The following is a 27,265-nucleotide window of genomic DNA, read 5'->3' as shown; positions in this document are numbered from 1 at the left end:
GGTATCGCTGCAGACGCGGACACAACACCCTAACGAAAGTCTTGTTGTGGTCATTAAAGAGATAAAAAGGCTTTTCAGGCATGGTCTTCCTTGCATGCCGGAAGAAACGAAGTTACCCTACTTGATGCGCGGTATGAAGGAGGAACTGCTTGCTGGACGTGACCGCAACCCTAAAAAAAAACCGTCGCCGGATTCATGACCGAAGCCAGCAAAATTAACAAGGACCTCGAAATCCGTGCTAAGCAGTATGACTTCAACTTTGTTGGCGCGGCCAATGCGAACTACGTCGACAGCATGCGGTTTCCGGCAGATAGCCTGCGCGAGACTATGCTCGCAGTAGTGAGAGAGGAGCTGCGGAAACTTTTTCCAACGCCACCGCAACCAAAGTCCCTTCGCTTTCTGAAATCATTAGCGAAGAATTGCAGCAGGCGCTGGTAACTACAATGACGCCAGAAGCACCCCGTGAGCCGCAAAACCATGGCCTACGTGACTGCTGTTTGTATACCTCACCCACCTGCACCCTATCGTCACGAGGCTCCGTACCGTCGTCCCCTGTCGTCGGCCCTACCATATGCGGTGCAACCTCCCCACCCAAAGGAAGACCGACGTGTGGGGAACGCCCGATAATCGCCCGCTGCGCTACCACTTTGGAGAGGCTGACCACATCTACCGTCGCTGCCCCTACAAGAGGCTCGTTTTGCGGGTTTGCGAGGGTTTTCCGTCTACACAACATGCCCCCGACACGGCCAGTGGCTTACTGAAATCGAAAAATACCTGTCCATCACCAACCGAGGTCCAGCGCGCTTCAACCGCTCGCCGTCGCCCTACCCATACCGATTGCAAAGCCGTCGAAACTACGCCTACTTAACGCGTGGGAGGTCCCCAAGCCTACGTAGGGGAAACCAAAAGCAGCAACTTCTGGAAGTAAAGTTGCACGATGGCCGAAAAATGAAAACCCTGCAACGACGCAACGATTCGATGAAGACCATGATCTACGACAACCCCTCAGCGCGACGACACAATCTAACCCTGATGCGACTCCCGAACACAACAGCCACACGGGGCGACGCGAACCCGACATGACCTGGGCTGTAGCTGAGAAGGCGAGGACAACAACGACCCATAGTGCCCAACCATTAACACGCGCAAACCGAAATACGACGCCCCGACGCACCCTGAACGCGAGGAAGGTGGCCCGCCGACATAGCTAAGAGTTAACGCGTCCGTTTAGTGTTCTGTAGGTCAATGGTTCGATTCCTCGTCGAACCCGTTTTTTTGTTGTTGTTTTTTTAGGTGAGGGTTTTATTAGCTCTTTTTTTTTACGACCAGGGTGAGCGCCTGTTCCTTGCTTTCTATCACGCCGACATTTACCGCCCTCTTCCTAAACCCAAAGTAGCTCGTTTTCTCGCACCTTCTCTCTTGAGAAGCCCGCCGTGAAAACAAAACCAAAACAAACGTCAAAACCTCTTTACAATATCAGTATATATGTCAATTACTTTATGTGTATTCAATTTTTGTGTTTAAAAACCTTAAATTTAAGTTATAAACACATTTCAGACTTTGAAAGCATAAAGGTAATTACCAACATTACAGTACTAACACAACTTTCGTCAAACATAGACGTGCTGCATTTGAAGTCCGGCAACTATCTCTCACTTTTTTGTGTTTTTTTATGGCGTTTTGTGCCGAGTGGTTGCTGGCGTAATTTGATAAGTTTTATTTATTTAAAGCTTAAATCATAGTTATAAAAGCTTTATGGGTGATGTCTACCCTTCCAACCTACGCGTGTGTTGAACATGGGGACCCCGGAAGAACGATCATCGCCGGATAAAAAAAAATTGCCCCCACCTCCCCGAAGGGAATCGTGAGGAAGTGCGAATGCATTTCTTGCGCCGAGAGTACACGTCGTAGTAATTCTGCCATCGCCTTGAGAGGCGCAGTACCGGCGAGGGGGAGCTGTCAGGCGAGGGGAGAGGCGCGCGCCGAGGGTGAGTGCAAACCTAACGGGGGGAGAGGCGCGCCAGCTGCAGAGCATGTGACGTCACGGCGCGAGGAGAGGGGGAGCAGACGCAAAGGCGCCAGCGATCGGTCACGTGGGAGTGTGACGTCACGGCGCGAGGAGCGGTGCGGGAGCCGGCGCGGGCGCGCGCAGCCACGGCGCGGGAGGTGGAGCGCGCGCGGGTCACGTGGGGTGTGACGTCGCTGCGCCGTTGCTACAGACGCTCCTCTCCGCTCCTCGCGCCGTTGCTAGGGGAGAGGAGGAGGAGCAATGCAGACGGCGGATTCAGGGTCGCTTATAAAGTGCATCGCACTTAATACTGCGCGTCAAAAGGGGATGACATTGCATCAGAACAAAGCGTGTTCGTGTGTCTGCGAGATGAAGACGACAGTGAAGGAGAATTGTACGTTGGAAACATCGTTTTTGCTCGGGTAAGTACGCATTTTTTATTATTCTGTATTTGGTTGGAACGAGTTCTGGTGTTTATGGGTCAGTAATTCGCTAGACCCCCATCTCGTTTGCTCTGAGAGCCTACGTGAGTTAGTATACTTGTGTGGCGCCCAGTCCACCGTTTCCGCAGAAGTCAGCATCAATTTACGCTGAAGCTAGACTTTGGCTACGATGCTCGCGCTGTGGTAGACGGCTGCTAATAATTTCACATCACGCAAGGCTCTTTAACACCGGGGCGTTTGTTTACGTGTCTCTCAAACAGTGCCTTTGCGGTTGCAGATCGCAGTCGCAATTTCGCGTGAGTGGCACAACGCTGTGATTAGTCCTCCCTCTTGAATACCCGCGGTATACCAAGAAATAACATGAACAGGAGGTTCCCTGGAAGTGCGTGTGAAAAAGCGTACACTTGATTCCTTGGCTGGCGTCTCGTAGGTGTTGTGAAATCTCCCCCCCACCCCTCCCCCCCCCCCCCTATACGAATTCCGTGCAGTGCGCTTCGCAGCTATTGCGCTCGCGAGACCGGCGACCGTACGCCTCGCGGTCTTCGGGCCGCGAAGAATTCACATACGTGCAAATTGAAGGTGAAATGCGTGCATGTGGTCTCGCAGGGAGTTAGCATAGTCTCTAGGTAGTGGGGGAGATCTCACAACGCCTACGAGGCGCCTGCCGAATCCGTCAGAGTAGCTCTCGGGAAGTCTGGGGCTTGATATCAGAGGCATATGTATTGTTTAGATTAGTGCAGAAAATTGAGTGAATTCGCAAGTTCTCATTTTCGCAAAACCGCAGGCCATACAGAGACTAACAAGAAAGCAGTAGGCACTCACTCAACTCGATTTATATTGGAGAATTGAACGTGCAGATACAACTCAGACATTGAAATGGAGGAGCCTCAACTATCACACACCAGTTCTGATTGAAAACAAGGGATACAGATGAGCTGCAGCATGCGTTCCATGCAAATTAGCTCAGCAGTGAGCTTTGCATATATCATGCATACCCCACTCACAGTACCTGTGGGTCTAATAAATACATTCTTACTGTGGCCTAAATTTCACTTGGGGTGTTCCGGAAGTGTTCTTATTAGTGCCTTGGAGGTTACTGTCTGTAAGGGTCGGGTGATCCCGTCATTATTGCCCTAATTTCATGCCCAGGCAGGCAACAGGGCAACGGCCTCGCGGGCGTAGAGCCCCCCCGCCCTTGAGCGCCGTGTTTCGGCCTTGCGTGCCAGATGGAGGCAGTCGAGGGAGCTGCTGGGTGGATGACCGCGCTTCGTATTTCGCGCGGCGGATGCAGTGTGCGGCCGGGCCGAAGCTAGCGCTAGGTTGAGGCGTCGGATATCGTTGTGCACGTGCGTTTGGTTTGAGTGGCGCGTATGGTTGCGCGCCCTTGGACGAAGGGCCCGCCACAGTGCAGGTGCGTGGGAACGCGGTCGGAGCGAGCGCGACCTCCTCCCCCGGATGCGAGGTTTCTTCGATTGCAAGCATGCGCTCATCGGACAGACCGGGTTGAGTTGTGGCTCGTCTCTGACGGGGTGCCGCGGGCACATAGCGACCAACGGCCTCAATGTATCCTCTTTGTAACCAACTGTAAAAAGTGTAAATACAAGTTTTCGTTTCGTCTCAACGGGTCGTCGCCTTCATCACAGCCGCAGCGCTGCACTAAACGCAGCACAGGGCTGGCAGGAACTCCAAGGGTCACCAACGCCCGCCTCGCAAGGAGGCGAATTGGAGAAGAACGAGACATTACTGGCGCAGTCGACAGGATCCTGCTGGGCGAGACGACCACGGAACGAGAACGGAGGATAGACGCATCGGCCACGGGCGGAGGGCTCTGCCAATCCAAGGAGCACGGGCCGAAGCGGGAAGGGCGAGTTAACCTGAACTTGCTGGGTGCGATCGACAGCACCGGAGTCGTCACGACGCCGACGGAGGAGCGACGACTGGGTTGCAGCCAGGTGAAGGAGCACCTGCAGGCAACCGGAAACTCCAGGCGACAGCCGAGCAGCAGGGAGAGTTGCGGAGGAGCGGCCGACGGAGACGGCGAGTCTTCGCGGTAGCGAAGGAGGCTGGCAGTCACCGCAGACCGACGGACTGTGAACGACACCGCCTCGGCGAAGGCGAAGGAGCGCCAACAGGCATCGCAGACCTGCCGAATCTGAGGGAGAAGTAGGACAGTCGCGCGGAAACGGCGGACGAAACAGGCGGCCACATCGGATCGACACTGGGTGAGTCCTTTTTGTCTTCCGCTGGGTCGCGATCACTGCCGCCCAACAAGAGCCCGTAAAACGCATGATCACGCGTTTTGCCCACTTGAATCCGGACAAACGAGGGGAGCCCATCATGGGTAACGAAGATGAAGGTGCGGAAGGGCGGAGTCCACCTGAGCCAGTGGCGTCCGAAGCGGAAATGCAAATGAAAAAATTGGAAACTGAACTCAAAATCGAACAGGAGAGACGCTTGGTACTCGAGCGGCAGATCGAGCTTGAGAAACTGAAAAGGAGTTCTGAACCAGGCGTGAGCTCCGGCGACTCAGGCGGACAGGACACACGCAGCGAACTCAGGCATTTTTTAAAACTCGTCTCGGGAGTAGTGCCGAAATTCCCTTCAGAAGCGGAAGTGCCGATCTGGTTTGAGTCCGTGGCAAATACGCTTGAGGCATACGCCGCGCCGAGGGAGTTGTGGGGCAAAATTGTCTTTCCGCTAATAGCGGAAAAGGTTCCCTTTGTTTCGACGCGGCTCACTCCATCCCAGCATAGTGAGTATGAGGTTCTCAAAAAGACAGTGCTGGAGGAGCTGAAATTGTCAGCCGGGGAGTACCAGCGGAGGTTTCTTGGGGCGAGGAAACGCGCGAGTGAAGGGTGGAGACAATTCGCGACGCGACTCCAGAGTTACCTTCATTTCTACCTCGAGGCCAGAAACGTGAAGTCGTTCGAGGAGGTGATCGAGCTGCTGGTGGCCGACCAGCTAAAAAATAACCTAGCCGAGTCCGCGCTGCGCTACGTAACCCTTCAAGAAGGGGAAGGCTGGAAGAAGGCCTCAGCTTTGGCAAGCCTACTGCAGACTTTTGAGGATGCAGAGGGAAGGGATGGCGCAGCTAAGAAGCCGGAAACAAAGGTACGCCATGCACCGGCCTCGCAGGGAGTAACTTCAAGTGGACCGCCGCCAAAACCGGGCGCGGTGAAACAGAGCACCGACGTGCGAAAAAAGTGGGAAGCCTGCTTCGGGTGTGGTTCAAGAGACCACCTAAAAGCGAAATGCCCGCACAATGTCAACAAACTGACGGCAGGGGCCTCGGAAGGAAAAGGAAATAGCTTGTCGGCCAGAGTTGCAACGAATGAAGCGTGTGCAGGCCACAGCGAACTTAAGCCCGTGAGCTTGGGCTGCCATGGCAGGAAGATCGACGCAATTCTGGACACGGGAGCGGAGATAACTGTCGTCAGAGAAAGCGCGCTGCCACCGGAGCTAATCGAGCCTCATGGGACAATCAACTTGACTTCCGCATTCGGAGAGAAGGTAGTGGCAAAGCTCGCGGTGGTTTCGTTGACGATAACGCGCGAGGTCGGCGTGTTTTCGGACATTAAAGAGGTGGTGCCGATACTTTGCGCGCTGACGGACAGGTTGGTTTCTCAGACCGATTGTCTGCTCTCGGAAGAGGCGTGGGAGCGTCTTAGGGCGGGAGCCGAGATGAAAGGGGTGGTATGGGCAGACGGGAGCGACGTAGCGGACCGCACGGAGGGCGAACTAGCAAGGCTGGTAGACGATGAGCGGAGCGCAGAGGGGTCGGTCCAAGTTGCAATCGGTCAGGTTACAACGCGAGCAAAGGGTGGCCAGGACGCGGAAAGCGAGGAGCAGTGCAGTGAAACAACTCACGACGGGAATGGCGAGAGGAGCTCGTCGGAGAGGTTTCGGGCCGAGCAGCAGAGTGATGCGACATTGCAAGCTGCCTGGGAAAATGCAAAACGCGGAAAGGGACGCATGGTCGTGGTAGACGGCATTTTGTACCACCGAGACAAACTTCTGGGACAAGCTGTAATGCAACTGGTGCTACCGGAGAGTCGTAGAGGCGATGTATTGCGAATGGCTCACGAGTCAAACTGGGCTGGTCATCTAGGTTTCCGCAAAACGAAGGCCCGCATAAAGTACAGTTTCTTTTGGCCGGCTATCGAAGGAGACGTAAGGCGCTACTGCGCTAGCTGCCATGCCTGTCAGACAAGATCCGACTTGCGTACTACCGACCGGATCCCGATAGAACTGCTGGCAAGGCCTAGGTACCCGTTTGAGAGAGTTAACGTTGACATCATTGGCCCGCTGCAGCCACCATCAGGTAGAGGGCACAAATATGCACTGTGCATAATTGATTTGTGCACACGGTGGCCCGAGGTAGTGTGTCTCCGCTCTCTGAGCGCTAGGGCGACTTGCGACGCCCTACTGAGGGTATTTAGCAGCACAGGGATACCCGAAGTGATCGCGTCCGATTGTGGGACTAACTTCACTGCTGTGTTAACACAGGAGTTCTTAAAACGACTCGGCTGCTCCCCGAGGTTTTCGACTCCGGCCCACCCGGAGAGCAACGGCGCTGTGGAGCGGTGGAACAGGACGTTTAAGAACATGCTGTACCACACCATCCAAAAGGAAGGTAGAGACTGGGACAAGGCGGTGCCCTTTCTTTTGTGGGCATATCGCGAAGTCCCGCATGATACTACAGGAGTGTCGCCATTTGAAATGGTGTACGGTAGGCCGCCTAGCGGACCGCTAGCTGTCGTCAAACGCGCTTTAACGGGAGAAATGCCTGCGTTAGCGGACCTTGGCCCGTCCCCGTCCGCTTACATGAAAGAGCTGAAAGAGCGTCTAGAGCAGGCAGCGCAAACAGCCGAACTGGTAGGATCCAGACAGCAGAATGCTTACGCAAAGCAGTTCAACAAGCGGGCGACAAGCAAGAGCTTTCAGGAGGGGGACGCAGTGTTGGTGTTTGATGACGACAGGCCGGGGAAGATGTTCCCCAAGTGGAAGGGACCAGGTAGGGTAACCGGGCGGTACAGGGAGCACTCATACTTTGTCGAAATGCCGGAAGGAAACCGACGGCTAGTACATGCGAGCAAGTTGCGACCCTATAACAGTAGGGTAATGCAGATAGGCGTTGCTTTCGAGGAAGATGAGGCGTTCGGGGAGGTGGAGTGCGCGCCCCGATCTGGGGGCGCAGGTTCCGCGGACATGGCCTTGTTGGGGAACTTATTAGGTCATCTCGAGAAGAACGACAGTGGTCAGATCCGCAAGGTGTTTGCGGAGTACAGCGGTTTGTTCGACGACAGACTGGGGGTGGCGAGGGTACGCGAACACGATGTAGTGTTGCAGGAGGGCTTCACGCTAAAACCGTGTAAACCGTATCGCATCCCCATAGCTCTAAAGGGAGAAGTAGGGGCGCAGTTGGACGAGCTACTAGATAGGGATTTAATTTTCCCGTGCGAGAGCCCACACGCGCATTCCATTGTGTGCGTGGCAAAAAGGGACGGATCAGTCAGAATATGCGTTGATTACCGCAGACTGAACGCAGGAACGGTGTCCGACGCGTATCCGATGACACTGCAGCAGGAGCTCATAATGAACGTCGGGCAGGCCAACTATATTACCCTTTTGGACCTGCGAAGAGGCTACTGGCAAGTGCCTCTAGCGCCAGCGGCTCGATCACTCACCGCCTTCACGTGCCATCGGGGGCAGTTTGCGTGGAAAGTCATGCCTTTTGGCCTCAAAAACGCGGCTCAAACGTTTCAGAGGGCCATGAATGAGCTGCTCCACCCGCACTCTGAGTACGCCTGTGCGTATCTGGACGACATAGCGGTTTCAGTGAGACCCTGAGCGAGCACGTACAGCATTTAAGGGCGGTCTTCGCGGCGTTAGACCGGGCGAGGCTCAAGGTGAAACTCGAGAAGTGTCAGGTCGCCCGAGGGTCCATACGCTACTTAGGGCATATTGTCGGTTCGGGAGCGCACGCGCCGGACCCGGACAAGTTGGCTGCAATACGGGGGCTTAAAGAGCCAACGACTAAGAGGGAGCTGCGCAGCGTCCTCGGACTGTGCGGCTACTACCGAAGTTACGTGCCCAACTATGCTGAGGTGGCGAGGCCGCTTACGGAACTGACCGGGAAGGGAATTCCAAACAAGATTCCGTGGTCGGCCGAAGCTGACAGCGCGTTCCAGGGACTCAAAGCAGCACTTTGCGAGGCGACAGCGCTAGCAACACCGAAGCCGGACGCGCCGTTTTTGTTGTCCACCGACGCCTCGGCTTTCGCGGCGGGTGCCTGTTTGTCCCAGCGCGCCGAGGATGGCTCCGAGCGTCCCATAGCGTTCGCGAGCCATAAGTTCACGCCCACTCAAGCTCGATGGTCGACCATAGAGAGGGAGGCATTTGCGGTGATCTGGGGGCTTAAAAAGTTTGACATTTAGCTCTTCGGCGCCCAGGTGACGGTGATCTCCGACCACAACCCCCTTTCCTTCCTCACTTTGTCCATGCCGCAGGGCGCAAAGTTGACTCGTTGGGCACTAGCGCTGCAGCGCTATAATGTTGTACAGCACCGAAAGGGTAGCGACCATTCAAACGCGGACGCTTTGTCCAGAGTACCTAACGCATGTTGGGAAGCGGGTGGCAGTGTTGGTGGCCTGGCGGGCGGCGAGAAGGACCCACTCAAAGAGAAGTGAGGGGTCTCACGGCGGAGAAGAATACCGTGAACGCTCGAACTTGCAGAGGACCCATCAGCCTGAAAACGACCTTTGCATGGGTGTTTGTTTGACACGAGAGTGTGTGTGCGTGTGTGTTGTTTTCTGTACGGTGACGCGCTTTTCCTGAGTGGACACTATGCTTATGGACAAGTGCCTGTGTTGTCTTGGAAAGTGACCGTGGGGAATTTTGTCGGGTTTGCTCCGTGTTGTGTTCATCTTTTCTGATTCAGTTTTAAGGGAGCGGTTGTCGCGATTATCTGTGTCTTGTTGGGATCTCCATAAGAGGCCTTTGGGCCCTTATGTTTATCTTGGGAAGGGCGTGTAAGGGTCGGGTGATCCCGTCATTATTGCCCTAATTTCATGCCCAGGCAGGCAACAGGGCAACGGCCTCGCGGGCGTAGAGCCCCCCCCCCCCCCCCCTTGAGCGCCGTGTTTCGGCCTTGCGTGCCAGATGGAGGCAGTCGAGGGAGCTGCTGGGTGGATGACCGCGCTTCGTATTTCGCGCGGCGGATGCAGTGTGCGGCCGGGCCGAAGCTAGCGCTAGGTTGAGGCGTCGGATATCGTTGTGCACGTGCGTTTGGTTTGAGTGGCGCGTATGGTTGCGCGCCCTTGGACGAAGGGCCCGCCACAGTGCAGGTGCGTGGGAACGCGGTCGGAGCGAGCGCGACCTCCTCCCCCGGATGCGAGGTTTCTTCGATTGCAAGCATGCGCTCATCGGACAGACCGGGTTGAGTTGTGGCTCGTCTCTGACGGGGTGCCGCGGGCACATAGCGACCAACGGCCTCAATGTATCCTCTTTGTAACCAGCTGTAAAAAGTGTAAATACAAGTTTTTGTTTCGTCTCAACGGGTCGTCGCCTTCATCACAGCCGCAGCGCTGCACTAAACGCAGCACAGGGCTGGCAGGAACTCCAAGGGTCACCAACGCCCGCCTCGCAAGGAGGCGAATTGGAGAAGAACGAGACATTGTCTTTAAATGATTAAAAATCTACTTGATGTAAGCATTCGTGCTTTAAGTGTGCTCTTGTATTTCAACAAGTGTCAGCACACTCACAGATTATGCACCTACAGGTGCTGCTGCTGGCTGTCTTGGGTCAGCTGCCTTCCAGTCCAGTTTCAAAGGCTTTGCCAGGGCCTCCCTTGGCCAACCGACACTGCACCTGCTGTACCCAAGTACTGCCTGGCCTTTTGTTGGTGCTCCGTACGATTTGCCGCCAGGAATGGTCATTCATCCATCATCTGGCCGCTTGGACCACCCGTTCAGAAGTCAGCGCATTTGCTCGACACATCGATCCAGGCACTGCTGCCATATCGGTGCACCCACCGATTATGTACTTTCAGGTTAGTTATTGCATGTTGTGGAACCTGCCATGATGTATACCTGTTAGCAGTGCTGTGCGTTTGGAGCGTGTCATTGCTTAGCAGACATATTGAAGAGAATCTGGGGCCGATGACTAAAGGGCAAGAAGAGAAATTGAACTTACTTTGAAGCAAGTATTCCTATGTAATCAAGCCAAGCAAAGATTAAGGATCTTTCGATATGGTGTTGAACTTACAATACAAACTGGTGTACTTCAGATCACACTGGTATTAATCATACTATACCGAAAAGTACATCCCGCAGTCTGTAGAATTCTGACCGCTTTTTTCGCAGTCTCTCATGACAGGCACTATTCTCAATGGTTGGAAGATAGTCGAGGTAGCACCAATCTTTAAATCAGGAGACGGTACTTCACCATTAAATTTCCCTAACAAGCACCATATGCATGGCCGGGAAACATTTCATCCACTCTCAGGTCGCTAATTATTTATAAAATCACAATATCACATTCGAGTATCACCACGGTTTTCACAAGGGTTACTTGAGAAACACAACTTTCAGGATTTGTTCACAATCTACATTGATCCATTGACGCAGGCTTACAAACTGCGGTAGTTTTTCTCGATTTTTCTAAAGCATTCAATCGCATTGCACACCACAGACTACTTCTCAAACTTCACCTTAATGTCCTCCCTTGAGCGAAAGATTTTCATTCTTCTCAAATGCAGTTTACTTATAATAACTATATACTTCTTTTGCTCGTGCCACTTTGTTGTCCCCCCAGGCAGGTTGCTTGGTCCTGTCTATCTTCCATGTTGCATATCCTCCCATGTAGGTCTATTTGCAGATGATGTTGTAATTTATCACACAATTTCTTTCAACTACTACCGTCAATGCTTTCACTCTGATCTTAACACAATTAACTCCTGGTGCTGCAAATGGCTAATGTCCCTTATCTCTAAAACAAAGTGCATGACTTTAACGGTGGCAAGTCTCGAATTGTAAAGACTTACTTCATTAACAACAGCCTGATTACCTCTTGAGACAAAGGTGTTTTGGTAGGCCGGTAGGGGAGCGGGGATTGCATGGTGGATTTCAAAAGGTATATCGATTGGGAAAATAAGACGTGTTATTAATATTTTCATTTGCACTCCAAAACTCAGCTTTATTTCATATGTTTAACCCACTGCAGTGGCTAAGGTGGTGTGCTGTGGAGGCGAATGCCGATTAGATACCGCTTGGTGTGGCCACTTTTCAGATGGAGGCAACACGTAAAGACGCCCGTGTTTTGAGATTTCAGTGCGCACAAAAATACCCAGGTGGTCAAAGTTAATGCGAAGCCTTCCCCTACAGTGCTCCCCATATCCCAAGTGTAGCTTTGGCGTGTTAAACCACCGTTTTTTTCATGTTTTTGGTATATTACCAGCTGCTGCAGCAGCTGCAACATAAAGGTGAAATTATACATAATGTTTCCAAGAGCTAAATATAAAGGCCATATTGAAGTGCGTTTATGGGTCTATCTCATAGCAGTATTGAAAGGTTATATACTCTGGTGCAGGTTAAGAACGGCAATGGCTCATGTGGTGTAGTCCAGTGTTTGACGGAATGCCGTGTAGGCAGGTAAAAGCATTATTGCAGTGATGAAACGTAGGTCACTGACCAAATCAAGAAAGCCATTTAACGGTTTGGTGCTTGTTCACGGTGAGCATGTGTCGTGGAAAACGAAGCTATATATTGGGCATTACGCAGCGCAATGAGTTTGCATAGATATGGCACAGATTGCCATCCATTCTGTTGATAATGTTGGGTGTCGTCTGAACGATGAGGGACTGGAGCAGTAATCGAGAAGATAGATTGCACTCAGTTGTCAGTAATTTTGTCTTGTTCCAGTCGACCACGTGTCCCGTCCTCTCACGGTGCTCTGCCAGTGGACTTGTTTTTGCATGGCCCTTGTTCACTTCGTTCCAGTGCTGCGTTATACTTCTGTGCAGATTGCCCGTTTCGCCAATGTACACTGATTTGCATTCAGCGCATGGAATCTAATAAACAATACCCGGAAGCTTGGGGCGTGAGAGGGGGTCTTTCATGCTGACAATGTCAGAACACAGCTTGCTAGTGGGCAAATGCACGATGTATGCACTGCGTTTCTTGAAAATGTGTGCGAGAGTTTCACCGATGTGTGGGACGTAGGTAATTGCTGCGCGTTTTGATGCAGTCCTTGTGGCTGCCTAAAGCATTATATTCAGAAATAAGCGAAGAGGGCGACTAGCAGGAATCCGCATTGACATTAGCAGGCAGAAGCGTCCACAAGGCCTGTCTCAAAACGTGCTGCAATTCTCGTCCTACACATTAATCAAGCTTTTGCACGCATTTTCAAGAAACACATGGTGCACATCGTGCACGTGCCCACTAGCAAGCTATGTTCTGACATTGTCAGCGTGAAAAAACCCCTCTCACGCTTCAAGCTTCCAGGTGTTGTTTATGTTTTGAACGAAAAAAGTGTCATTTAAAGGTGGCACCTCCTTCCTTGCCGATTTCTGATGCCTGATTGTTCAGTTTGTGGGGATAAGTTTAGCAGATTGCTCACATGTCTAACCTGTATTTGTGCTTGAGCAGTCAAACGCTGATGTTAGCAGTGAAGTAGGTGAAAATTGTAGTTTGATTGTAGTTGTGTGCAGATTACCTACATTGTGTAATTCGTAGAAAAGCAAAATTGAGGTAACCCTGCTAACTGTTCCGCATTGCAGCATTTTATTATGCAAACGTTAAGAAGTTCAGCTGCTTGTTAAAGGTGAAATAAACAGTGGTACAAAAAGGAGAGCATCTACTAAACAAAAATATCTTCACAATCGCAGGATGCCAACGGTCCGCCTACCAACTTGTGTCCTGCATCGTTTCTGCTGGCTGGAGCGGCTCATGGAGCATTTTCCAGCTTCTCAAAGTTTCTGGTCAAGCGCTCCTCCAAGTGAAAGATGCCGCAGAGGGATCTTTTGTTTTAATACCACAATTTCACGTGCTCAGCAGCAAATTTACTCGTAAGGCTTTTTAAATATTCATCACCCAAGAGGGCATGTTACCTTCGTCTTCGGTGGAATGTGTCTGCACTCAGGTTATTTGTGACAGAAACAAGTGGACCATGTCGTGAGAGTCATTGACGCCTTGTTGATTGTGCATGCTTCTGAAATGACATTTTCATTCGGCTGAATACTTTCCAAATATTACGATTTGTGTACAAATTATGGTAAAAGTCATGATTAGTTGTACTACAGTGCAGGAAGGAAATGCCAACATACGTTTTAAGCGCCTCTGATATTTCAGATCGTTGGCTAGTGAGCAATAAAACAAAACTGAATTTTTTTTAAAGTAAAATCAAATATTCGTTGTCACCATTGCATGACCATAGTAAAAGCTATCTAGTCACCAAATTTAGAATTAAACACGAAATACCAAGAAAAATAGGGAAATAAACTAGACAGCTCGCTACAACAAACCAATACGTAAAATTCCTCAATGTCTATAAAGTGATGATTCAGGCGGGTTAGTTAAAGGGATCCTGCAACACTTACAACCGACAGTTTCGAATGCATGTTTGGATAAAGTTTATTGTCTCAGGAATCTCCTGCCGCAAGAATTATTAAAATCCGTTCAGTATCACCGTAGATACGCGCGATGAAAAATCGCGCATAATTGTTCCCTCTCAACTCAGCGTGGACTACGCGGCCAAGGCTGCGCGCTCTCTCCCGGAGAGGGGGGAGCCTCGTGACGTTCTCTTTCGGAGCTTTGGGTATGTCATGGGCCGGCAGGTTTGCTCGTTATCTCGGCAACGCGGAGTCGCTCGTTTCCGGTGCGGAAGGAGCGGTGCGGCAATTCAGGCATAGTTGCCTTCATGTGGGTTATCCGACTGTTGTGTTTTCGGATTCCTGCTTTCGCTACCGTGCGTTTCGTCGTGCAATGGACCCAGCTCTGCGAGCGCGGCTCGAAGCGGCGAGCGCAGACATGGGTTTCGACCCGTATACGGACACTCCTCGCCGCAAAGTCAGGAAAAGAGCCGGCGGCGGTCCCCCGGAGCCACCCCACCATCACGGTATACAGTTTAGTCACGGTACACCCGCGGAAACGTTCACAGCCACAGTACGCGCCGTCGACGGAACTCCGTTTGCTCGAAACAGGGCAACTCATACGCTCGCAAGCGCTCGCGCAGACTCGCTGTACGCCATTTTTCGAACCACAAACACCACAGACAAACACCAAGCAGGTTGCCAGACGTTGTGACCTAGATGAGTTTAGTGCACAGCGCCACCGACGGCAGCGGATTGCACCGGAAACACGAAAGGACAAGATCTTTTTTGCCATTTTGATCATTTTAACTGTGACGTCAACAGCGCGGCCCGAGTGACGTCCCTCGGGCCGCGATTGAGCTGCATAATGGTGAAAATAGAAAGGAGCGCGGTTGATTTTTCCGCGTCTTTCACAGCGATTTGCGCGGTTACCGCTTCACGTACACGTGTAATATTTGGCTCAGGTATTCCTGAGGGTGTAATCTAAATGTCGCGCCGGTTTACTTGCACTGCTCAAATAGTGTTGCGGGGTCCCTTTAAGATGTCAGTGGGTTTACACACCCAACTTGCACGGAAGCACATGAGCTCTCAATATTAACATGTTTTTAGTGAAGACCGTCTTCCTTCATTAAGCTGCTTTGCACATTGATGCCAGTCTAATAAATGTAGTCCTGAATTTTCGTTATGATCAATCTTTGTAATGGAACCATATATTTTTATATGATGTCGCTGTGTATTTATGAAACTGTATCTAGTCACTAATTCCAATTTGTTGTGGTCAGGTTTTTTCAACTAATTCGTAGCTTTTTTAACAATTATGGTATATTTTGTGTGCCTAAAGGAATGCCTCATTGCATGTTTAGCCTATGTAGTGTTGAAAGCGGACATTTTGCTTCAAAGTGGAATGTCGGGCTAGCAACAAGGTACTTCGCGTGCTGCTCACTTTCATTCATGCCATTATTTTTTATATTATCATTTAAAATTAAAAGCCAACCAATTTGCTGTCGTTTTAATTTTGTCACCTACTTTATACTTTCTTTTTTTTTCAACTGTCTGTAAGGATTGATTATCCATATTTTTATGATACCAAGGCGTTGGACTGGGCTAGCTGGTACATGTTTGAATGGATGAAAAACCATAGGAAAACACAACACACAGAAGAGAACGACGGGACAAACTTGTGCCGTCATTCTGTTTTAACTGTTTTCTGTATTTACCACTGGTTTTTTATGCATTCAAACATTTTTTATGAGTTTGTTGAACAGTGACTAGTTTAGGTGCTCAAACAATTTTCGGCTGCGAAGGCTCCCTGTAGCATTTATATAAGTGCTCTCTGCTCTTTTTTTGAGCCAATACCCCATCACCAGTCTTCATGAGGTGGTCTTTTGTAGAAATGAAGTTGAAATAAATATTTGTTTGCATTGCTTTACATGTTTTGAAAGAATTTCTTGTTCATTCTTGTTTCTTTCAACCCTGTTTCAGAATCCTGCTTAAGGCATTTCCTCTGTTATTTTTTTTTTCAGAACCAGGAAGGGTGCTCGTCCTCGGTTCTTGCTGAAGCAGCAGTATCCATACTTCAAACGTGAGCTCTGAACACACAGTAATTATGGTATGAAACATTCTACCAGTATAAGTTGCTTTGTAGACGTCATTGTAGATGTCAAAGCTCTTGACAGTGTAGTCCAACGTCTGGTGTAATGGGCAATGTCTACAACTTGTAAAAATTAATTTTGTGGCTATAATGTTTGAGATTATTTTAAAATGCACGTCAACTACTATTTAGAAACGCTGTCTAAATTGGCAGCCATTTTCCTGGTGGATACAGAAAGTGAAAAAGCGCATGTGTAGAGATTTCAGTGCACCTTAAATGTCCCAAATTTGCTAAAGCTAATCCAAAGCCCTCCTTGTGGTGCACTTCATATCCCATGTACAGTTTTGCGTAAAAAGAGCTAAACATTTATGATCAATTTAAACTTATTTTAATGTTTTTAAATGCAAATATTCTCCGTTTAAGCTGCCATATTTAGAGTAAAATATTTTGTAACAATTATATAGCTACCAAAGGTTTATAGAAAAGCTTTTTGCTTTTGGTTATGCACCTTCTTATCAAAAGAAAAATGTTGTTAAGAAAGGCAGAAGAAACCCAAGTATGGAAATTAGCAAACCCTAAAGCTGCGGATAGACTGAATGTTTCGTAGAGAATCTTTTGCTGATTTCAGTTCTAGTCAACTCTAAAAAAGTCTATCGACGTAGAATGCTTGCCGTGAGGCACCTCGTAATACTAGCCAAAAACTAATGGGCCCTGGCTGTTGGCTTTTCATTTGCAACAGTGACAAATGACCCCACATCCACCGGCAGGGACATAATGCAAGGCACCATGTACAAGCTAGCCTCATGATAGAATAATGTTTTATGAACAATGACATTACATTTCAACCATGGGCTTCACCAGGGAACTTGTATGCATTGTTCTGTGATGTTTGCAGTTCTTGTTATTGCTATGTGGGGTCATTTAGTCTAAAAGTATGCTCATAAAACTTCATATACCACCAAACCTTGCAAGTGCTGTACCATATGAATATTTTTTCGTAAAGCAAAAAGAATAATGCGAACGAAAAGAAATGGCTTGGGTACCCAAATTTTATTAGTAGATTATGAGCCGCAGTACGGAGGGAACTATATAATGAGCCGCATTACGGAGGAAACTATACATTTTGCATTTGGTCGTCCTTCATATTGAACCTTCCTGCTCAGCTCAAGAATAAGGCACTATACATTGCAGGTAGCTACCTTGAGTGGAAGTTTGATGCAATACTGAGAAGCCAAGGGTTTTAAGGTTCAAGGAAGTTTTGTGTGGTTGAAGTGTTGCACACCTAATTGCTTTCACTGCACAGCATGGTTAGGCTGTGCAGTGAAGCTCGAAAGATGTGTACTGCAGTTCGGCAAAGTCAACATATAATTGTTTTTTACGAAGTTTTGGATTATCAACTACCTCTAAAGTTATAACTCTGTACTGAGATGTGGCTCCTGACTCTTTAAATTGATGTTTTAACAATTGATGACACAAGTTCAAGGAAATTATCAGCTGACGTTGAGCTTCAATGGAATGTCTCACAGAACCGAGCTTGGAAAACACGAATGTTTCATACCATTTTCGTGTGTGATATTGTGCAATATGTGGTCTCACACCTGCTGCACCATTTGTGAACCGAGGATGACGCACCCTTTTTGTACCCACCCCTTTACGTGGGTGCTTTTGCAGAAGATGCTCCTACAGATTGGGGTGCTAAGTAGCACCCTAGGATACTTTTAGGCCGAAAAGGGTGTTATAAGGCACCGGTCTTCTGGGGTGCTTCAGAAAGGGTGCTCCTGCGGCGACAGAATCCAAGCACCCTACAGGGTGTAAAATATTCAGTTTTTATGGTGCTCCTGCGGCGACAAGCTGAAGCACCCTTTTGGGCGTAAACATTTTTAGTGTGTGGTCCCAAGGAAGTTGCGGAAGCGGTTCATGCGGTACTTTCATGACTCACCGCTGGCAGGACATGGCAGCGGCAGTAAGACTTACGATTACGACAAGTTATGCCGTGTCGCGACCTGGCCAGGCATGAGGAGAGACGTAATGAGCTATTCCCGCGCTTTCCCTGTTTGCCAGGTAGCGAAGCCGCGCGCTGGGAAGCCTGTGGGTTTCATGAAGCCGGTGGAAAGCAGCTACCCACGGCAGATCGTAGCGTGTGACGTAATGGGACCCCTCCCAAGATCCGCGCGAGGAAATCAGTTCATCCTGGTTGTAACGGACCACTTTTCTAAGTGGGTGGAGTTGTTTTCCCTTAGAAAGCTAGCGTCGGAGCGGATCGTAGAGAAGCTGTTGGAGACATTCACTCGTTTCGGCTTCCCCTCCGACCTGATCACTGACAATGCTTCGTATTTCACAAGCAAATTTTTTTCAGACTGTTGTCGAGCGCTGCACATTCGGCACAGGAAAACGAGTCATTATCATGCTCAGAGCAACATCACTGAGAGGATGAAAAGGAACCTGAAGTGCATGGTGGTTGCGACAACCAAGGAGCATAAGGACTGGGACGCGCGTTTGCCTGAGCTGGCTTTCGCGACTATAGGTCAACAGGTTTGACACCGGGTTACCTAAATTTCGGTAGAGAAATCGCTTTTCCAATGGAAAATGCACTGCTGTACGCGGCCGCGGGTAACGCCCCTTCTCTGTCGCAGTACGCGGCTATAGGCTCCGGGAACGCCTTTGGGCAGCGCAACGCACGGCTCAGGAGAACCTCGACGTGGCGCGCATGGAGCAAGCCGAGCAGTATAACAAAGGCCGTCATCACCTTGTGTACAACATCGGTGACCTAGTGCTAAGGAGAACACACCCACTCAGCAACGCTGCACGCGGTTTCACTGCAGCGCTCGCACACAAATGGCAAGGGCCATACAGAATTACGGCGCAGACGACTCTGCTCACGTATGAGATGCAGTCGCTTGAAAGCGACGAGCTGGTGGGTCCTGTGCACGTTAGCGATCTCAAGGTCTATCACGTTCGCACTGGCGATGACGAACAGGTGGTAGCGGAACCAGAAGGTTTGAGTCCCGCTACTGAAGACAGAACGGCCGGCGATAGAGTTCGCACCCATCGTTACGACCTGAGGGTGCTGTAGTGTCTACCCCCCACGGGTCCGGGTCTCACGTGGTTCTACCACGGAGCAACCCGCAGCGCAACATTCACCGCTTCAAGTTTCATCGCGCCGCCTGTGCGGTGGTGCAAGGCGTGGTTTTGTGCCTGGCCGTTACGATGCCAGCCTGGGCCTGCCGACAGCGGGCCCTCCCGGTGCGACCCGGGAGCTGTTGCCACGGTCCGGGGGTCCTACTGCCCTTCGGAGATGTGAGGCGGCTGCGGTTCGCCTGCTGGTCCACGGCGGAGTCGTGTTCATGGGTTGGAGGCCTGCTGAGCTCATCGCGGAGCTGTAACCCTGGCGTGGAGGCGCCGGTGGGCGCAGAGCCTACAGCTCTCTCTGGGGCTGCGGGCGCCCGTCAACCGGGTTTGCCCCGGGCTCATCACGGCGTCTCCGGTTCCGGCGCAGAGCAGCGGAGATCGGGACACCGGGGCGCTGTCGAGAGGAGCCTGGCCGTTCGGTAGAATCCTGCATCGGGTAGCCGAGAATGCGCTCCCGCGAGCGCCTACATGGTGGCGATGGCGACAGAGCGGCATGCTGCCACACTTCGGCAGGTGCCAGCGTACCCACAGCCGCACAGGGCGGCCCCAGGCGCCGACCAGCGGTTCCTGGTGCACTAGAACCCCGAGGGCGATCTTCAATGATGGACCCGTATCCCGTGTTTGAGGGGGGGAGATATGTGGGGAGCGCCTTGGCACGACACCTTCTGGCCTAGGGGGTGTCGCCCGGAGCCCCTCGCCATGGGCTCCCTTCCCTTGCCCTCCTCGCCTTCCGTGCGGCCGCGAGACCTGGGGACGTCGGGGCCCGAGAGATGGCGCTGGCGGACACGACGGGCAGCGGGCAGCGAGGCGAAGGAAATCCTATACCGGAAGATTTAAACGCGATAGCGTTTTTACTGTACAGCATTATACGTCTCATCCTTCAACCCCCCCCCCACCTCCCCCCCCCTCAAGTTTTATTTCCGGTGAAGCAGGTTGACTCGGCGCGGCTCCGGAGCTCCTCCTCGCCACAGCCGACCCCTCTTTTACAACGGTTGTTACAATGATTATTCCCATCACCACCACTAAAGCCGCTTTCACACTTTGGGCTGTGGGCTGACAGCGGCCGTATTGCCGTTGTAAGGTGATTGCGGAGAATCAACAACAGTGCGAATGGGCTTTCAGACTTCCGAAAGCCGCCTCCACCACCGCCGGCAAGAATGTAGCCGAGGCCGTGGCCGCGCTAAATTCCACCTCGCCCACTAGCTGCGCACCCCTGCCGGTTGAAAGCAACTTGCCCCGTCGTAACGCCTGCCTGAGCACATTTCTTCTTTAGCTTGAAAGCCATTCTGAGAAACATTGTCGTGTCGGCTGCCCTCGTTGACCAGCTGGTTGTAGTTTTTCTGGCAGAAGAAAAATAATAGATCTTAGTCGGGTCGCACATAAAGTCTTTCTCGCTCCATTCGCCAGTGTATTTCACGCCTAATTAGGCCTCTATCCCCCATTGTCGGTTTAGGCATACAGGGGTTGGGGTGATTAGGGGGGGGGGCTGCATGCACGCACAGCAGGGCTTAATGCCGCTACCGATGACATACCTGTTGTGGTGGTGGGAGATTTCAACGTGGCAGGGACTCACGCATCACATATTATGAGCTAGACATCGTACAGCTTGCCGTACCCAAAAATTACCTACACCGAAGAAAACCAAATAGACACTGTCATCAGGACGGTTGTTTTAAGGCAGTCTTCAACCCCCAAATTTCACGCTCCTCGAAAGGCCCCGAACTGGGTCTTTATAATAAATCAGAAAAGCCGCTCTCCTAGCACAAAAAAGCGCATGGAGAAAACAAATTCAAGACGGGCGTTCGTACAGGAGAAACGACTTCATTGACGACATCATGTACTTGTCACCAATCCAGCGACCTTCTTCAAACGTGTCCCCCACCGGAAAAACTGGACACAAGTTCCTTTGACCCGAATTCCCGCGACATGCCAAGATCAAATTCCTTCCAGGAAAGTGCAAAAAACATGACAACGCTGTATACACTAACTCCGAGATGTGTGAAATACCTTGGCAACAATTTTCGTAGGGGACTACCGTTTGTACAATCGTTAGCAGTAAAGGAAGAAGTGGAATGTGGAACCACCCTATTGGATATACCCCTAGCGGAACTACCGCCTTGAAGATTAAACATCTTTACCAACACTCAAAAGGCGATTAGAGTTTTGGCAGATGGAATACCTGCACGCTTCAGAAAGGTTGTCCCATTCACGATGAAGTAATCTGAAATCACAAGGGCACCCGGCAACGAGGGACCATGAAGGGAAAGTGGGATTCGACACAGAAGCATGCTCATGCTAATCCACATACCCCATAATTCTGACGCCACCATATAAAAAAGCCCCTCCTTCAGGAACGTAAGCACCGGCCAGTATTGCGTCACCTGACTAAAAAAGGGTCCATATATTACGGCAACGTTCTCAAAAGCCTTGAAAGTCCTGCGAAGAGGTTCGGTAAAATCCTTCTATAGTACACTAACATAAAACTGTGCTAAACGTGAGAAAACAGCCACCCTCTTCCACGCAGCATGCTCATGCCCAACAATATGCTGAAGGACAACTCCAACATTACACATCCCACTTCTTTCAAGACATCGGAGGCAGCACTGGCTATCTTTGACCTCAAGATCGCCTTCCACTAATTTAGAGAGCAAGGACTGAGCTACTGGGGCTCTGGACTTAAAGTTTCACCCTTTTGCTCCTCAAAATTTGTGAACTCTTTTCCATTCTCCTACGACTTGTTAATCATGTAGTATTTTCTGTATATTCCTCTTTGTCTCTCTCACTAAAAAAACGTAAACGTCCAGTCAGGCCATTCTACTTGAGAGTAAACACTTCAAACACTCACACTCCCGCCTCCGTATACCCGAAACATTTGACGCACACATAAGTCACACAATCGTAGATGGCCTGTGTATTGTGTGCGCCGCGGTGACTAAAAAAAACTGCGAGTAGTCTTTCTCTGTTCGCTTACCTTCAGTATTTGGAAAGCAAAACTGATAAATGCAGCTATTAAAGACGATAGTCTTTCTTTGGCTACTTAGACCCAGAAATTTTGGTCTGTCTGTCTGTCTGTCTGTCTGTGACTCGATTCAGCCACCCGGCCAAAGCAAAATTGGTATTGCGCAATAGTCTTATATACTCACAGCCAAATGTAAACGTCTAAGCCCGGTTTATATGTTCATACTTGTCAACTTTGTTGAACAAGAACAAGACATTACGCTAATATAAGTCAGGAAATTAGTACACAAGGGATATTTACGGTGTTCCTTTATTAAAAAAGTCATGGATGCTTGGCTTTTCGATTGCAAATGATATTCTACACCTACTGCAGAAAACCGACGCCTCCTTGCGGCATATGAAAAATCACGCGGCAACAGCAACGAAAGGTTCCACTAGCTAGGTTCCACGTTCTGGTTGGAACGCACGCGGAGCACGGCCACGCGGTTATATAAACCTTGTAGTCGGCAGCCTCCATTCACGCTCGTCTTTACCGTACTGCAGCGCTGGCATCGAGGAACCAGGCCTGTAGCAGTGGAACGCGGTAAATTCAAATCGGCTTGCGCAAACCTTTAGTGTGTTTACCTTGGGATGAGCGCGACGGTACAGGACCAGCATGAGAGGTGAGCGGGAAAGCAAAAGGTGGCATTTCCTTGGGAAATGTCTACAAAGACTATCGTCTTTTCACGACATTTGCAACGAAAGGAGCAGATACGCGGCCAATTTTTTCGTTTCAAAGCGCCCGCTAAAGGACGTGGAACTAACGCTATTGCGTCGTACATCTTAGACCTAAACGTCCATGTCATTTAGAACTTTTTTGACCAACGGCTGTCCTTGTGTTCCACTTCCTTTGTCTGTAAGTTCGGGCTGGTTTAATCCAAGAATAAGCCTATCTCTCCCCTGCCGCCTATCCCGGCCTCCCGGCCATTGGGCCGCTGCTCCGTGCCGGACGCTTGCGGAAGGGGGTGTGGTTTGACCTCTAGCTCTCAATGTCCTATCCTGTCCTGGTCACCCCGCGTAGACTCCCCGAGGTAGCATTGTGTGACCTTCGCTACAATAATAATCTGTATCTGCCTGTCCTACCTCGGATGAAGAAAAAAAAAACGCGTTTGCGTCACCCGAGCATTCCTGAGACATTGTCTGTACCGATGCCACACAATAATTAGCATATGCAATGCCTATCTTGATGTTCTTCCGCAACTGTTAAATTTAAAGCAAAAAACATTCAAATCGTTTTTTTGTGAAAAAAAAACATTTTCACAATTTGTTTTCATATACTTTCAACATTGGGCTTTTCTGATTCTTCAACGAATATTCATAAATGTACACCATGAATTTGTAGACAGGGTTTTGTTTTTGCTATCACGAATAGGTGGATAACGGGCATCTTCTCATTTTCGTGTTCTCCGGGTTCTATGCCCTGGTTTTGATGTGACCATGCCTTAATGCGAATGAGAATGTACAGTGCGTGTGCGTATATATCAGTTTACTTTTCTGTTTACAAGGCAGCCACCTGGTCAAGCTGTTTAAGACAGCATATTTTTGTGATTGTTACATCATTCGTAGCGAAACGTTGGCGTTGTCCTAAACAATTGAGAAGACAGGTACATTTAAAAGACGGAATTACCGCAAGCTTCGCATAGTTGTCACTGGAGGATGTGAGTAGCAGCCACAAATGTGATCGTTTTCTTTCTTGGCAGGCGAGACGTCGTGGACGGGCAGTGGTTCTTCGACGGCCGCAAGTGCTCACCTGCCTTCCGGCCAAGCACCGCGGCGTCTTCGGCAGTCTGGGCGATTGTCGACGGCAGTGTGTCCACCAGTCGTACCGCAGCTGCGGCGAGGTGCCCCCGGCTGAGACGTGCTCCTTGCAACAGCTGCGGCACGCGTACTTCGCCGACACGCAGGCTAAGGGCGGCGTCCGCTGCGTGAACACGTTCCAACGGACGCTCATGAACCTCCGATGCCTTATCAGAAGCAACCAGTTTCCCTCCCTCGCCGTTTGCCGCAAAACCTGTGGGCGCAAATAGGTACAGAAGTCTCCGTCGGGAAGGCCCGTGGCAATTTTTAACGCTGAGTAACGACGTTTGTGCGCTCTAGAACACCACTCGGTGCGTTTATTTGTGTCATGGTTCTCGTGGCGGTTGGGAACAGACACGTCCTCTCTTTTACCTAAACTAAAGGAGAACGTTCAAAGATGGTGCAAGGCGTAATTCTTAGTGTTATGCTAGATTGGCCGTTTTCACTGGAACTTCAATTCGTGTTTCAAAACTGCAAATCCAAAAATTTTAAAACACTAGCTTAGGTATGGCATGCCCCATTATCCCTTCAAACATACAGGGTTCTTACCAATTTTTTCTTCGAACAGTTTTTTTTTTTTGCTGACTCAGTGTAAAATCTTACAGGGCTTTTTCGGAAAACTATATTCTACAAGTAGCCACGACGTTCTATAAGTTGCCGTACAGTTTCGGCAATAACAAGTTTCCATAACGAAAAAGGAAGGTGGAAGACTGCTGATTTCGCATCGGTAGGGGAGAGTGGTGAGCTTAAAGACGCTCGTGCGCAGGCGTCAGGCGCACGCGGTCCACCCTTCCCCTCCGCGCCTCCTTGCAGCTGCTGCTGTTTCGGGGAACACGGTACCACTCATCAACTTGTGGGATGACGTATCCTCTGGGGGATTGGAAAATGTTATTCATGCGTTGTCTTCGTGCATACTAGAGCTGACAAAAATGCGTCTCAGTAATTGCCGTTGCAAGGTGAGGTGACGCTTGCTGCCACAGCGGCGCCTGAACCCTCCCGGGTCGATGAACTACATGCTCCGGCGGCTTGTATTCATTCTCCCTCGACGACTGCGTGTGAAATATGAGTTACTTTTGGTGAAAGCGGTGGTGTAGCGTCGGACCCCACCAATTGTTTGTTTGGAAGGTAGAACTGACCAATAAGTTTATCGGCGCTGCACACAATATTCCAGAAGTGATAAGTTGGCCCGCAATACGGTTAGCGCAAGACTTGGCTGGACAGCGAGCGTTCGTGTATTCAGCACGTAAAACATTGGTTGATAGGGCGTAACTACTGAAAGGTCAATCGCTAAGATCATGTACCTAGGACGTAACTGTGTTAGTTGATCGCTAAGACTGGAAGCTTCTTGACTTCTTCGATCTACTTTTGGAAGTAACCTTTTTTTATAACTGTAAATACAGCTTTCTATGTCATCTTATCCTATCGTTGTGTTGTTCTCGTAACCTGCTCCATTTCCAACAATGCCGAGTTGTAAAAGCGAAAGGTTCCTTCGCCGAAAAACGGTCCTTAAACCACCAACGAGGGATTACTGAAGAAAAAAAAACAAGCGTTTAAACATGAGCGCCGAAACTAGTTCGTCCTTGTGCAGGTTGGGAAATAGCGCATTGTGTATTCTGAAAAACCTCAATTTGCCAACAAGGCCTTGTCAATTAGGAAACGGACTCACCAATAAAATATTCCGTATTAAAACATTAGGAAAGCTCGGCGAAATTCTCCAAGAAAATTTGAGACATTTAGTGCAAAGAAAATTCCCTCAGCGAAACCCGGCACACTAGGAATTTTAGGGCTGGCACTCGTGCGTAGACACTTCCGCTTAGATGTAGAAAGCCGAATTATTCCGCTGTACCTACTGGGAAATAAAACAAAGCTTTAATATTTCTGAAGCCCACAACTCTGCGCCTGGCACACGATACAACATCTGCGGAGATTGTATGGGTACAGGGTTATGGTGTTACGTGACAACAGAACAAATGAAAGCAACCACGCTAGATGATGAAGTGATCCATTTACCCGATGTCAGCCATGAGCACCAGTCTGCGCCTGCTACGCACCGCACACAACTGTGTCTTCTTCGGTCATAAGTTTGCATGGTGTTGTCCACTTTATCTTCTCGTGATCATATATGCAAGGTTTCTAAGCTCTTTAGTGCGAGAATTAACGCCATGTCTTCCATCACAGGTCACAGTTGCAAACGCAGACTACACTCGCATGAAAGCAAAAAAAATTGTGCGATATTTCCACATCCTTCTAGAGTGGTAGAAAATCACTAGCATAATAACTAGTATATGCGTGTTCTTGGTGCAGCCAAATTTCTTGCTTACGAAAGATTTATACTTAAATGATAGTCTTACTGAATGTTCCAATATTTTTTTCCTCGGTATTCATGGTGTACCGCGCCCTTTGTCTTGCCTTTTCTTGTGAGCCCTGCCTTTAAAACATTTACTGCCCTTCCACTCTGTCAAGAAGGTTGACCTGCAAAGCAGCCTGCCCTCCACGAAGTGCACGCTTGTTTGTAATTTACGGCTGAGCATACTTCCTAGCCAATTACCTGAATGAAATTTGGAAAAGACCCGAGCTTTATCCTAGCGCACAAACCTAGAACTGTCTCTTTCCGTCCCGCGTCGTAGGTATTTTACCCTTTGTGTAACATGCCAGCCCAATCCACTCTACCACAGACGGCACCGGACCGGCCGCATTGGGCTGTTTGACGGCCACGTACAACCTCACGCCAACACAACGCACATGTCTTCAGTAAGGGTACGAAACATATATCTGCGCGTGCCCGCCCCCCTACCACCCTCCTCTCCCAACCCGTGCACGCATAAACCGGCAAGCCCTGATGAGCGGGTGCTTAGAATAGAAAGACACTGTCCAACATACTGTCCAAGCACAACGAGTGATATTGGCCTACATCGGCGTGTCAAGCTGCTGTTCATCTGGGAGGGATTCACAGCTACAGGACCAGCTGGTACTTAAAGCGGCAACAGCTGTGGCAGCGGCTTGCCGTGGCTTTCGCGCCCATTCACGCTTTTGTTCTTGCTTCTTAAGGGACCCCACCACCGCTCCTTTCTTGGGTTTCTTCGCGAAACGGGAGTTCACCTATACTTGTAGCATAGTATTTATGCCAACTGGCATACTATCGCAATTAAAAAAATCGCGCCAATCAACCCCGTGAATGTGGTTGGAAAGCAAAGCTGTAAACGGCCCCCATA

General features: G+C 50.0%; 1 long non-coding RNA gene across 1 annotated transcript; it reads left to right on the top strand.

The window, feature by feature from the left end:
* Window positions 1–2,320: 2,320 nt before the first annotated feature.
* Window positions 2,321–14,021, top strand: LOC144163295 (uncharacterized). Its single transcript, XR_013320879.1, has 3 exons — window positions 2,321–2,430; window positions 10,232–10,501; window positions 13,337–14,021. It is a non-coding gene; the product is annotated as an uncharacterized LOC144163295 (long non-coding RNA).
* The last annotated feature ends 13,244 nt before the right edge of the window (window positions 14,022–27,265 follow it).

The sequence above is a fragment of the Haemaphysalis longicornis genome, unplaced genomic scaffold (genome assembly GCF_048455015.1).
Source record: "Haemaphysalis longicornis isolate Haplotype H1 unplaced genomic scaffold, Haemaphysalis longicornis Haplotype H1 scaffold_1, whole genome shotgun sequence".
Taxonomy (NCBI): Eukaryota; Metazoa; Arthropoda; class Arachnida; order Ixodida; family Ixodidae; genus Haemaphysalis; species Haemaphysalis longicornis.
The sequence above is the reverse complement of the archived record's forward strand: the minus strand, read 5'-3'. Positions and strand labels throughout refer to the sequence as shown.